At 37.7% G+C, this 14,911-nt stretch overlaps 1 protein-coding gene across 3 annotated transcripts in view; it reads right to left on the bottom strand.

Moving 5' to 3' along the window:
• Positions 1 to 14,911, bottom strand: part of GABRB1 (gamma-aminobutyric acid type A receptor subunit beta1) — a 362,570-nt gene that overhangs the window by 185,534 nt on the left and 162,125 nt on the right. The window lies entirely within an intron of this gene.

Here is a 14,911-nt window from a genome sequence, read left to right as displayed (position 1 = left end):
ACAATTTAAGGGAGCACAGCTAACAGTGCTAACTTGTATTTATTTACCACATTGACCTATCCAAGTGGCTCCAAGTCTTTCCATCCCCTTACCCTTTTAGTTACGGATGTCCACCTGTACCTTATAACAATCTATGTTTTGTCTTTAACAGCTTTAATGAGATATAATTTATATACCATACAATTCACTCATTTAAAGTGAACAATGAGGAGCAGCCTGGGTGGCTCAGTGGTTTAGTGGTGCCGTCAGCCCAGGGCGCAATCCTGGAGACCCAGGATTGAGTCCTGTGTCGGGCTCCCTGCATGGAGCCTGCTTCTCCCTCTGACTGTGTCTCTGCCTCTCTCTCTCTCTCTGTGTCTCTCATGAATAAAAAAATAAAATCCTAAAAAAGATAGAAAATAAAGTGAACAATGAGTTTTGGTATATGGCATTAAATGTTAATTTTTTTAAATTATGACAAAATGTATAACAAAATTTGCTATAGGGGCGCTTTTTAGTGTACAGATTAGTGGCATTAATTGCATTCACAATGTTGTACAATCATCACCACTATAGATTTCCAAAACTCTAAAATTATCCCAAACAGGGACACGTTGTTGGCTCAGCGGTTTAGCACCTACCTTCAGCCAAGGGCCTGATCCTGGAGACCCAGGATCAAGTCCCACATTGGGCTCCCTGCATGGAACCTGCTTCTCCCTCTGCCTGTGTCTCTGCCTCTCTCTCTCTCTCTCTCTCTCATGAATAAATAAAATCTTTAAAAAAAGTAAAATTATCCCAAACAGAATATTTTAACACATTAAGCATCAACTCCCTGTTCTCCTCACCCCATAGCTCCTGGTAACTTCTAATCTACTTTCTGTCTCTATGAATTCACCTAAACTAGATATTTCATATAACTGGAATTTCATATAAATGGAATTTCATATAATTTTTCTAATCTACTTTCTGTATCTATGAATTTGCGTAAACTAGATATTTCATATAATTGGAATTGAACAACAACATTTGTCGTTTTGTTCCTGGGTTATTTTACTTAACATCATGTTTTCAAGATTCTTCCATGTTGTACCATGTATCAAAACCTTATTCATTTTTATGGTTGAATAATATTTCATTGTTTGTATATGCCATATATTGTTAATCCATTCATTTGCTGATAAACACTGGGATGTTTCCAAATGGCTACAGTGAATAATGCTGCTGTGAACACTGGAATACAAATCAGAACAATCCATTTTTATAGTCATTATTCGATTACTCTAAGTAAATTCATAGATTTAACAGTTTAAGAGTTAAGTAACTCTTCCAAGGTCATTGAAGAAGTCATAGCCAGGAGAAGTTTCTAAAGACTGCATTTCTGTTGTACTGTTGTATTCTATAAGATGGGTTGACTGCTCCCACCCCCAGGTTAAATATATAATTATGACTAATCTAGGTACCTTTGGGGCTAAATGAGTTTGGAGTTCCATGTGCTACCAAGATGTGACATAGAATGGAATCTGTACAAATGTGATTGAATAGCTGGCCATATAAGTGAGGAGAAAGCTGTTCTAAATAGGCTGCTGTGAATGCCTTAACAATATTATGTAAAAACAGTGCACATTTGAAATCACTGGATGAAAGTATTAGCAACATTTCAAACACCTGCCATATCCAGATTTTATAACAAAAGTTGACTGCTTGCTAACTTCTAGTCAGTTGTATACAGAGCCTAAAAAGGTATTAAGATTATGAGACTTGAGGAAGTTACATCCAATTACATGATACTTTTCTGAGAACTAATTTTAGTAGAGAAGTCAGTTCTGATTTATCCAATTCCTCACTGGCATAAGATGAGGAACATTGTGGGGGATCCCTGGGTGGCTCAGTGGTTTAGCGCCTGCCTTTGGCCCAGGGCGTGATCCTGGAGTCCCAGGATCGAGTCCCACATTGGGCTCCCTGCACGGAGACTGCTTCTCCCTCTGCCTGTGTCTCTGCCTCTCTCTCTCTCTCTCTCTCTCTGTATCATGAATAAATAAATAAAATCTTTAAAAAAAAAAAAAGATGAGGAACATTGTGGCAAAAGTAAATAACAAGGGCCAGCTTTGGAAGAATCATTATCTTGGCATAGTTTTCTACTCTTAGAATCTAGTTAGAATTCGTACACTAATAAGTAGACAAAATCAGAAGTTGGAATTGTAAAGAAAAGAGAGACAGAGAGAAGCTCAAGTTGAATGTAATGCCACATTAACATCAAGTTGACAGATTGACTAGGTAGGTAAATAAGCTGACCTCGTATGGGGTTTGTGCAAGTTGTGCCATGATGCTACAAGTTTCGACATATCCTTTCAGAGTCATTGGTAAACACTCATGAATTCTAACCATCTATTTACAAAACTCTTGTTCCTTCCTATCCTGTCAAGAAGTTAGGTTTGAGTTCATCTCAAAGTAGCAGAAGATTGGTAGGAAGATGGGAAACCAACTCAGAGAAGTCATTTTCATGGTAGCTTAATGCCTTTCAGACCTTTTTAAAATTTAAATTCAAGTCAGTGAACATCTAGTGTATTATTGGTTTCAGGGGTAGAATTTAGTGATTCATCAGTTGCATATAACACCCAGTGCTCATTACATCACGTGCCTTCCTTCATGCCCATCACCCCACTTTTCTCCCCTCTAGCAACTCTCAGTTTGTTCCTTATGGTTAAGAGTCTCTTATGGTTTGTCTCTTTCTCGGTTTTTATCTTATTTTACTTTCCCTTCTCTTCCCCTATGTTCATCTGTTTTGTTTCTTAAATTCTACATGTGAGTGAAATAATACGGTATTTATCTTTCTCTGAGTTATTTCGCTTAGCATAGTATACTCTAGTTAAGACTTCTGAATAAGATTATAAATTCAGAAAATTTTTTCTGGTCTAATCTGAGAAGCAATAATAGTAATGATCCAACAAAATGAAATTTTTCTCTAAATGTACTAAAATGTCAGTATTTGTCCCTGTGTTTATGTTTGGTGTGTGTCTAGTTGTGAGTTAGACTATATGGGTCAGATATTTGATTGTTCTTTGCTAACTCTGTGGCTTTGGATAAATTACCTCCATCCTTCAGGTTCCTCGGTAAAATGAGAAAAATCATAAAACCTAGGTCTTTAGTGGTGTGAGTGTTAAGTGAAATAATAAAACTCAATGCATTATACACAGTAAGTAGCAAACCAATATTAGCTATTACATTTATTTTTTTTTACATTTATTTTTTGATTATGATATTCAATATATTTGAAAATAAAGATTAAATAAATGCATTTTAGATATTTTATTGGTTATTTTGAGATGCAGCTGCAAAAGTTGAACAGGACTAGGGACACCTTTGAAAGAGGTGTGAAGTCATTGTATATTTAAGGAGATCAAATGTCATCCAGGTCCCATGGAGAGAAATTCATTTCTACCTTTGGCATTCTTTACTAGAATTATTTATAGATTATGACAGGATTTAGAGCTTCCATGAATTTTAAAATAAACAGTGAACGGTGAACAAAAACCTAGCACCAAACATTTTCATCTTAGCTTTTTCACCCCCACCAGGTTAACCATTCTTTTTTAAATTATGTTTTTACACCAGAGTGTCTGGATAAAAAACATGAACAAGTCCCATTCTGGCAAAGGGAAAGCCTACAGTCTTAAGGTCAAGTCATGATTCTTTTTTTTTTTTTTTAATTTTCTTTTTTTTTTTAATTTTTTATTGGTGTTCAATTTACTAACATACAGAATAACCCCCAGTGCCCGTCACCCAATCACTCCCACCCCCCGCCCTCCTCCCCTTCTACCACCCCTAGTTCGTTTCCCAGAGTTAGCAGTCTTTACGTTATGTCTCCCTTTCTGATATTGCCCACACATTTCTTCTCCCTTCCCTTATATTCCCTTTCACTATTATTTATATTCCCCAAATGAATGAGAACATATAATGTTTGTCCTTCTCTGACTGACTTACTTCACTCAGCATAATACCCTCCAGTTCCATCCACGTTGAAGCAAATGGTGGGTATTTGTCATTTCTAATAGCTGAGTAATATTCCATTATATACATAAACCACATCTTCTTTATCCATTCATCTTTCGTTGGACACCGAGGCTCCTTCCACAGTTTGGCTATCGTGGCCATTGCTGCTATAAACATCGGGGTGCAGGTGTCCCGGCGTTTCACTGCATCTGTATCTTTGGGGTAAATCCCCAACACTGCAATTGCAGGGTCGTAGGGCAGGTCTATTTTTAACTCTTTGAGGAACCTCCACACAGTTTTCCAGAGTGGCTGCACCAGTTCACATTCCCACCAACAGTGTAAGAGGGTTCCCTTTTCTCCGCATCCCCTCCAACATTTGTTGTTTCCTGCCTTGTTAATTTGCCCCATTCTCACCGGTGTGAGGTAGTATCTCATTGTGGTTTTGATTTGTATTTCCCTGATGGCAAGTGATGCAGAGCATTTTCTCATATGCATGTTGGCCATGTCTATGTCTTCCTCTGTGAGATTTCTCTTCATGTCTTTTGCCCATTTCATTATTTGGATTGTTTGTTTCTTTGGTGTTGAGTTTAATAAGTTCTTTATAGATCTTGGAAACTAGCCCTTTATCTGATATGTCATTTGCAAATATCTTCTCCCATTCTGCAGGTTGTCTTTGAGTTTTGTTGACTGTATCCTTTGCTGTGCAAAAGCTTCTTATCTTGATGAAATCCCAATAGTTCATTTTTGCTTTTGTTTCTTTTGCCTTCGTGGATGTATCTTGCAAGAAGTTACTGTGGCCGAGTTCAAAAAGGGTGTTGCCTGTGTTCTTCTCTAGGATTTTGATGGAATCTTGTCTCACATTTAGATCTTTCATCCATTTTGAGTTTATCTTTGTGTATGGTGAAAGAGAGTGGTCTAGTTTCATTCTTCTGCATGTGGATGTCCAATTTTCCCAGCACCATTTATTGAAGAGACTGTCTTTCTTCCAATGGATAGTCTTTCCTCCTTTATCGAATATTAGTTGACCTCAAGTCATGATTCTAAGACATTCCAGTGTTTTTGTTTTTAATCTCATGATCCTAATGCTTGAATATTGTGTTTTATTAAGAAAATCCCCATGGTTCTTTTGTAGTTAAGCCTGTAAGTCTTTGCTAACTCTGGGAATATACTCTATACTAGTCTTTGTTTTTTTCTTAAAGATTTTATTTATTTATTCATGAGAGACACACAGAGAGAGGCAGAGAGGCAGAGGGAGAAGCAGGCTCCATGCAGGGAGCCCGATGTGGGACTTGATCCCGGGACGCCAGGATCACGCCCTGGGCTGAAGGCAGGTGCTAAACCGCTGAGCCACCCAGGTGTCCCTATGCTAGTTTTCTTAAACATTCACAAATAGTTGAGCAAAAATCTGGAGAATGATAAAGAAACCTCTGAACAAATGAGTAAAATCCTTTATCTCCCCCAAATACCTTAACTTATATTTGGCAAAATTCCCCTAAAGAGCAGTTTGATGTAGCACTACATGGAAGATATTTTTTCCTCCATTATCCTTCCTTGATTCAATAATTGCAGGAACTTGAAGAGAAAAGAGGGGATGGGGAGTGAGGAACAAAAGCACTGTTCTAGATGGTAACTGGAATTAGAAAAACTTCAAGAGACTGTAACACCAAAATTTAAAAGCATGGCCTCTAGAACCATCCATACAAGGGATTTTATTGAATTTCAGAAGACATTTCAGAACATACATTCACATAAATCTTAAACTGAATTGCTTTTAAAATTTGAGGCAAAATCAAGATATGTTCAAGTATTTTCTTTGGTCAAGATTAATTTAAAGGAAATAAAGTCAAGGAAAAATTAAATACTTCAACATCAAAGATGTCTCATAATTTTTACAAGCCAACATATTTTATGAAAATGACATAAATCAAATCTAGACATGTGACTTACTTACAGCTCTCTTGAACTGAATGTTTCCTACAAAACTGGAAAAGAGACAACTTTTATCTTCTCTGCCACATTTTTTCTTCATCTGATTTTAATCGAAGTGCCTTTTTAAATGAAAATAATTCTCATGTAAGAACCTGGTATCTATCAGTGTAAATTTGCATTAATTCCTTCCGGAGTGTTTGGAGGCTAAGCCTTGGAATTAAAAGTAGAGTTTATTACTTTAGAGATTTCATTTACCCACAGCCTAAGACTGAGTCTGTGTGCCTCTGTGTATGAACACGTGTAAAGTATACAGTGAAATAGTGAGTGGAGAAAAGACAGGAAAACTGTCCTTGAAACCCACCAGGTACTCACTTATGTGTGAGGCCACTGATTTATGAACAGATGAAAAGCCCAGATGAGCCATGAGAGTTGTGTTTGAATAGATGAATAATCTTTTTGGTGGGTATGCTTATGGACTTCTCATGGGAGGAGAGTGAAAAGAATTAGCTCTCACGATCCCCATTAATCAGAGTAAAAGTACCCAAACAATAATTTCTGAGTATTTGACCTGTGGTCTAAGGTAAGGCTCAGCATCACTTGAACCAAGGTCCAAGATTTAGAAGCCCTCAAAACATTGAAACATTTGTCCAATCAGTGCTACTGGTTGCCATAGTTCCTGCCTGTGCTTCTGATTTTGATCTTCAAATACAGACAGAGAAATCACAATGTGCAGCCAGTTGTGAGCAGAGACATCAGATCACATGTGTGCCAAGCATGTAACCACAAATCCCAGGCCCAATGTGTTAGAACACTAATTATGTAACTATCAGTCAGATAATTTAATCACCTCATAAAGAAGACCACAGTGATTTACCACTTACATTCAGATACATCTGCCTCCTTTAAATCTCAAGCCAGATTCAATTTCCTTTCTCAGCATCTTCCAGAGCCAGTTTCAGAGAAGTGTGCAAAATGTAGAAAATTTATTGAGCTGGTTTTAACCCAGCTGTTTTATTTTTTATTCTTCAGACTTGTCTAAGGTCCTCTGAGGTCCTTGCTTTCATTTTCTCCACCCCAGAAGGAGCAAATGGAAAAGGCTCATAGCAGAATGGGAGTTGTTCCAAGAGCAGTGCTATGAGGATACATTTGTCCTGCTCAGGAGTGAGGTTTCGCCTCCACCTACACTGTGAGGGGGCAGCTGTGATGTCTCGATGGGATAAGAGAAAAATCAATATGCATGGCAATCTGGTTTTGTGCCCATGGGACCATGGAGAGAAGATATGCTGTGTGCCATCAGTGTGTCACAAATGAGGGTTGCCACCAAGAACCAGGGCACCTTTGTGTTAAAACAATTACTGAAAGGAAGGAGTGACAGTTGTAACAGCAGAAACAGGTTTTCCCACTTCTTTATGTCTCTTTTTTTTTCACTTGCTTCAAAAATCCTTACTCATCCCTCTGCTCCTACCCCATCATCATTTCTATGATATGTCTGAGTATTCAGCAAAGTAGTAGATTTGGGGGGGAGAAGCTCAGTAACTAACTGAAGTAGTAAAAATGATAGGCCCCTGGGCTCAGATTTGGGTAGACAGTTGGTGGCATTTGACCAGTGAATGTGAAATATTACAATGCTTTGAACGTGTTGAATAACTCTTTACAAAGTGGAAACACACAAACCACCTCTTATGGTGAGAGGGCAGGAGGTAGATGTTAGAGTCACTGAATGCCTCGGGGTGGGAAGGCAGAGGAAGTAACTTCTCCTTAGTTAGAAGTGCTTGGGATTACTTATTTTCTTAAGTAATATTGTCTTCCAAGGAATGAGTATGGATGACATGCTTAAAAGTCTATAGGACCAGCATTTTTCTTCAGAAAAGCTTGCATGGATGGTGTCTACATGGGAGGCAGAGGCAGCCAAGACCTCATGTCTTCTCTCTTCCAAGCCCTGAATGCTCACTTCATAGACCGATGACACTGCTTCCCCTTACAGAGTGACTGAGTGGAACAACTCTTCCTGGGCCTTGATATGGATGCTGATGAACACTGTGCGCTTCTCCTATTCACATGGGCAAATAACCAACCAGGGAGCCCGTGCCTGCTTCTCTTTTTGTAAATGGATGGTCAGTTCAAAAGAACTAGTGTTAAAAAAAAAAAAAAAAAAAAAAAAAAGGAACTAATGTTGTTATAGCGCCGAGAGTTCTTAGGATATTTCTGAGATAGGATGTTTCCATTACTGGGAAAAACGTTGCTCACACTGGTTAAGGAGGCTGTTGTCAACCATTCTTTGGAAATTAAATGTTTGCCCCATATGAAGGAAATGACCTCTTTGATACAATCATGTCAATTCTGTGCTTATTTTCTTTTCAATAGCTCTGGTGTCAGAGTGCATTCCAATTGTCCCCTTTTTTTTCCATAGGAGTCGGCTGACCACTAAAAAAGTTTATATATTTGTAAAACTCAAAGTGGCTTATTCACATGGGATGGAAGCAGCCTTAAAACTTATGATTTCCTACCTATACAAGATATTCAACAAATATTTATTAAATGAATGAAGGCTGTGCCAAGATCTCTACCATTGAAGCAGGATGGTGAGGGTACAAAGAGAAGAGAGAGAGTATTTCTTATGGAGTGAGGGTAATACATGTTGCATTAGGATGGGAGGACCCATGGCTATAGGGGTACTCTTCTATGACAGTTAATCTAAAATAGGATGAGGCAGCAGATGATTATATTCTTCCAAAAGACTGGAACACACAGGACAGAAGGGACACTACAGGCCTACCTTGTTCTATCATGCTTTGATTTATTGCACTGCACTGTGCAATAAGTGTTTCACTTATTCACTGTTTCACTGTGTTTCTTCACTGTGTTTTTTTTTTTTACAAATTTAAGATCTATGGCAACCCAGCATCCAACAAGGCTATTTGAGCCATTTTTCCAACAGCACTTGCTCATTTAGGGTTTCTGTGTCACATTTTGGTAATTCTCATATTTCAAAGTTTTCCACAACTATGTGTTATGATGTTCTGTGATCAGTGATCTTTGATGATATTTTTGTTAACTGTTTTGGGATGTCATAAAATATGCCCAAGTTATGGAAAACTTAATTGATAAATGTTGTGTGTGTTTTGACTACTCTGCAGCTGGCCATCCCTCTGTCTCCCTTTCCTTGGGCCTCCCTATTCCCTGAGACACAACAATATTGCAATTAGGACAGTTACTAACCCTACCATGACCTTGAAGTGTTTAAATGGATGGAGGAGTCCCATGTCTCTCACTTTAAATCAAAAACTAGAAATGGTGAAAAATAAAAAATAAAAATAAATAAAAAAATAAAAAACCTAGAAATGATTAAGCTCAGTGAGGAAGGCATGTCGAAAGCCAAGAAAGGCTGAAAGCTAGACTTCTTGCACCAGTTACCCAAGTTGTGAATGCAAAGGAAAAGTTCTTGAAAGAAATTAAAAGCACTACTCCAGTGAACAGATGAATAAGAAAGCAAAACAGCCTTACTGGTGACATGGAGACAGTCTGAGGGGTCTGGACACATCAAACCAGACACAACACTCCCCCAAGCCAAGGTCTAGTTCAGGGCAAGACTTTAACTCTCTCCAGTTCTCTGAAGACTGTAGAGGTGAGGAAGCTGCGGAAGAAAAGTCTGAAGCTAGCGGAGGTTGAGTCATGATGTTTAAGGAAAGTAGCCATCTCCCTAACAAGGAAGTGTAAACGAAAGCAGCAAGTGCTGAGGCAAAGCTGCAGCAAGTTACCCAGAAGATGTAGCTAAATCAGTTCATGAAGATGGCTACACAAAATAACAAACGGTCAATGTACACAAAACAGCCCTATACTGCAAGGAGATCCACCTAAGATTTTCAGAGCTAGAGAAGGGAAGCCAACGGCTTCAAATCTTCAAAGGACAGGCTGATTCTCTCGTTATGGGCTAACGCAGCTGGTGACTTTCAGTTGAGGCCAATATTCATTTACCAATTCAAAAGTCTGAGGTCCCTTGAGAATTACATCAAATTCTGGCCACGCTCTACACATGTAAGAATAAAGTCTAGAGGATAGCACATCTGTTTACAAGGTGGTTTTTTTTCACTGAATGTGTTAAGCCCACTGTTGAGACCTGATGCTGGGGGAAAAAAATTCTTCTTAAAATATTACTGCTCATTGTCAATGCAACTGGTCACCGAGGAGCTCTGCTGGAGATGGACCATGAAATTAATGCTATTTCAGACCTATTAATACAATGTCCACTCTGCAGCCCGTGGATCAAAGAATGATTTCAACTTTCAAGTCTTATTACTTAAGAAATACATTTTGTAAGGTCTAGCTGCCATAGAGTGTGATTCCTCTGATGGTGAAGTAGATGGAAAACTTCTGGAAAAGATTCACCATTCTAGATGCCAGTTAAGTTCATGGGAAAAGGTCAAAATATCAATATCAAATATCAATACTAACAGGAGTTTGGATGCCTTTGAGGGGTTCAAGACCTCAGTGGAGAGAGTAACTGCAGATAGCAGAACTAAAATCAGAAGTAGAGCTTGAACATGTGAGGAAATTGCTGAAATCTCATAATGAAACTTTAATGGATGAAAGGTCACTTTTTATGATGAGCAAAAAAGTGGTTTCTTGAGATGGAAACTACTTTTGGTGAAGATGCTATTAAGATTGTTGAAGGGAAAATAAAGAATTTAGAATATAACATAAACTTAGTTGACAAAACAGTGGCAGGGTTTGAAAGGATTGACTCTAATTGGGAAGTTCTACTGTGAGTAAAATGTTATCAAGCAGCACTGCATGCTACAGACAAATCATTTATGAAGGGAAAAGCCAATCCACACGACAAACTTTATTGTTTTAAGAAATTGTCACGGCCACTTCAATCTTTAGTAACCACAACTATGATCAGTCAGCTGCCGTCAGTACCAAGGCAAGACTTGAAGACCAGTCAAAAAATTATGACTTACTGAAAGTTCACATGATGGTTAGCATTTTTTAGCAATATAGTACTTTTAAATTAAGGTATATACTTTTTTTTTACATAATGCCATAACATACTTAATAGACTATGTTATAGTATAAACATGACTTTTATAGGCAATAGGAAACCAAAAATTCATTTGACTTGTTTTATTGGGTTATTTGCTTTATTGTGGTAGTCCGGAATCAAACCCATTATATCTCCAAGGTATACCTATATTCCAGTATTGGAATCGTAGCTCTTATTTTCTGATATTTTACAATATGACTTGGAAAGCACTTTGATAGAGCTATGAGCTCAGAGGCTATAATAGTAGCACGATTGATTCTGCCTGGGGAAATGGACAATTTAGCATATCTGGCTTCATCAGATACAGTTGTGAATATTAAGGAAAATTCAACAGTACTGATGAACCACCCCATTAGGTCAACAAAAATGGGCCAGCAGATTGGGGCTTATTTATTGTGTGACATTGCCATTAATGAACTGGGGGCACGGTGGGATAGATCAGAGACTGAAAAACACAGTTCATAAAAAAGGAATAATCCAGGAAAAATAAAATCCAATGAGCAAATCCACTCAAAACACAAAACCAAGGATAACTTAAGCATGCACACAGGAAGTTATGGGCTTTGTATCAAAACAAAACTACGTAGAATATAACACAATTTTTCTACATTTGGTAATGCTAGATGCCTCAAGGAACTCTAGAAGTTCTCAGTGATGTCTGGCCATTTCCAGACATTACTGCAGATTATTAGGAGAGTTCTGGCCATTAGAAGAACCCAGAGGTCACAGGCTTTACTTTAATTTTATTTTTGCCACTTACTTGCTACCCAATGTAAGTTAGTTAGAATCTCACTTTGTCTCAGTTTCTTGTCAGTAACGCAACAATTACATGCTGAGAGAATCCATGTATGAAGGACATAAGGGCTACAAGTAAGAAGGAATCATAAACACTGCCCTCAAGGAGCTCACATTGTAGTGAGTATGAAGACAAGTAAACAAGAAATGTTCTACAGTGTGCTTAATGTAAAATGTATATACAAGGTACAGAAACATACTGAGCGTATATTTATTCTGGCTACACCATAATCTGATTAATGAAAAGTACCTATACATTTACTCCAAAAAAAAAAAAAAAACCACTCTGCTAATAAAAGTTTTTTTTAATACTAACACCCAGATTTTAACTCAATTGGGCATATATTTTCTGAAAATCGAACAACATATCTGAACCTTGTTCTAGTCTCTACCTTTCTCCCCACAAAACACTCTGTCCTCTGAACCATAACTCCAGGAGTCTTTGAGGGAGTGCCTGGGCCTGTTCTAGAAGAGAATGGAGATCTTTATTCTGTTTTCTTTTTGAGCCTATCTTGTCTCCTTATTTGCATATACACAGAGCCCTCACAAGCTCTACTTGGTCTGCCTCTGTGATAGCACCCAAGATTCCGGGCGGGATCTACCTAGAACTGAATCTTGCCGTTGCTTCCAACACCGGCATGATAACTAGAGTATAAACCCCATGAATACCCAGCCCAAGCACTTCTGAGCATACTTCCCAATCTGTGACAACTCAATTACATTCCATGTATGAGTTGCTGTCTGCTCAAGAGTTTTCTCTCAGGGGAATATCTGAAAGTTGATTGTCTTAATCCTTTAGATCCATATTCTTTGCTTTCCAAAGACACACTGTAGTATGTGTGTGCGGATCTCAAAGGAAGCATTATTTGCTAAATAAATAGCCATCAATGCCACTGACTTTGTTCTAAAATCTTAAAATATTCACCACTATAGCATATGTTCTGAAATTCCCATACAACTAAGAATGTTTACCAAGGTCTACTTTTACTTTCCTTATTCACTCTATACAGCAGAAATAGTACTGAATTAGGGGCCAGGGAAGGGATAACCATAGATTTGACCTCAGACAGACAGGGCTTGCTATTGAATCACTGGTAACATTAGGCAATTACTAATGATTTTAGTCCTAATTTCTCAAAATTAAAATTTTTAAAAATCATATTTTTCCCTTATTATTGAAAGAAGTAAGTGAAATTATTCAGTAGAGTCTTCAATACAGTGTCTGGAAACCAGTAAATGCTAAAAACAAATCAAGTTACACTCCATTTTGGAGGCTTGTGTTCTTATGGAGATAGAATTCAATGAAAATATTAAGGTCCAGAATTGTAATCCTTATCAAAGGCAGTTTATATAGTTTTAACTTGGAGCATGAAGTGGTGGGAGTATCTAAAAGCTAGGAATCATAATTTGGGATACTGATTTATAGGGCATGATCATTACCCGTATTACCCACCTCTGCCCACCTGATGTCAAGAGGCAGATTTACTGTAAAACTGATGAATCTTCAACTTCAGGGCCTCTCATTTTCACTGGATTCTTTCCAAGACCTCTTCTAGGTCTTATATATTATATATTATATATATTATTAAATCGCACAACTTTCAGGCCCCCAAATCGTAGGTATGCCTCTGTTCTGGTCCCCAGACACTTCCTCTTCGTCTGTAGCTATGGTTATTTAAGGAGCTTTATATCCTTTGGATGCTAGGTGCACAACATCTTGAAGAATCCTAACTCAAGTATTCACTAACAGCAAACCTTCTCTTTTTGGAGCATATTCATTGAGTCCTACAGTGAGTGACTCTTGGAAATGCCCTCATTGAGAAGGTCTTCCATAAAATACCTTATTAAATGTTTAAGAATATACTTCTATCTGGTAACTTTTGTACATTGATGTGCTGGTTTGAATAACACCCACCTGATGACTCATCATGGGAAAAATAGTATTTGCCATAAGAACATGGAACTCTCTGTATTATTAAAATAAAGAAAGTAAAAAGAAAATTAGAAGTTTAATACAACATTTTTGGAATGAGAAGAAGAGATAAAATAACCCCAAATGGTAATTTTATGTATTTTCACTCATTCTAAATAACAGAAATGACAGATGGGAAAAGCAAAACAAGAAGACTGGCAGAAACAACTACTCATTCTAAATAGAGTTTAGCCAATGAAAAAATGTAAGCTTGTTAAAAAGAGTATGTATATTATTGTGTGGTCTTTAGGCTGGCTAAAGAAACACATTCCAAATTTGGAATACATGGCTCAGGCTGTTTTCTGATTCCAGGCAAGGAGACCATCTGACAAAATGACGTCAATTTTATTCCGCACTGTTGAACTTATGTCCTGTTTAATCAGCTTGACATGAATTTCGCAAGAAATAAAAGTGGTATATTAATGAGCTAGAGATGAGAGTGCTAGAGTCAAAGGACAAGCCGTTTTATAGTTAACGAAACTGGTGAAAATTTAAAGAGAAGCAGAATATAGTTAATGCTGTCATTTCAAAATAATCATCTGTTGTATCTCATTCTTGAGCATTGTGTCTGAAATAATGCATTTTGCATGGAATTTAGATGATAAAAAGGAACTGCTGACCTTTTCTTGGTCATAAAAATGGCACTCGGATATCAATCACATTTTTGCATAATCTTTCCTTATTGTTGAGTGGTGAAGTTTCTAAAGTCTCCAATGAAGAATTGTGGAATGAAGCAATAATTTAATTTAAATCTACTACACACACACACACACACACACACACACTTATAGTTGGTCCTTGAACAATATGGAAGGTAGGACCACCAACCCCTGCATAGTTGAAAATCTGAGTATAACTTTTGACTCCCTAAAAACTTAACTGCTAATAGCCTACTTTTGATCCAAAGCCTTCCTAATAACATAAACAGTTGATTAACCATATTTTGTATATATATTATACACTGTATTCTTATAATAAAGTAAGCTAGAGAAAAGAAAATGTTATTAAGAAAATCATGAGGGTCCCTGGGTGGCTTAGCAGTTTAGCGCCTGCCTTTGGCCCAGGGCGTGATCCTGGAGTCCTGGGATTGAGTCCCACATCGGGCTCCCTGCATGGAGCCTGCTTCTCCCTTTGCTTGCGTCTCTGCCTCTCTCTCTCTCTCTCTCTCTCTCTGTCTCTCATGAACAAATAAATAAAATCTT

This window comes from Canis lupus, chromosome 14 (genome assembly GCF_048164855.1).
Source record: "Canis lupus baileyi chromosome 14, mCanLup2.hap1, whole genome shotgun sequence".
Classification (NCBI taxonomy): domain Eukaryota; kingdom Metazoa; phylum Chordata; class Mammalia; order Carnivora; family Canidae; genus Canis; species Canis lupus.
Note: the sequence above shows the minus strand (reverse complement) of the source record. Positions and strands in the feature narration are given on the sequence as shown.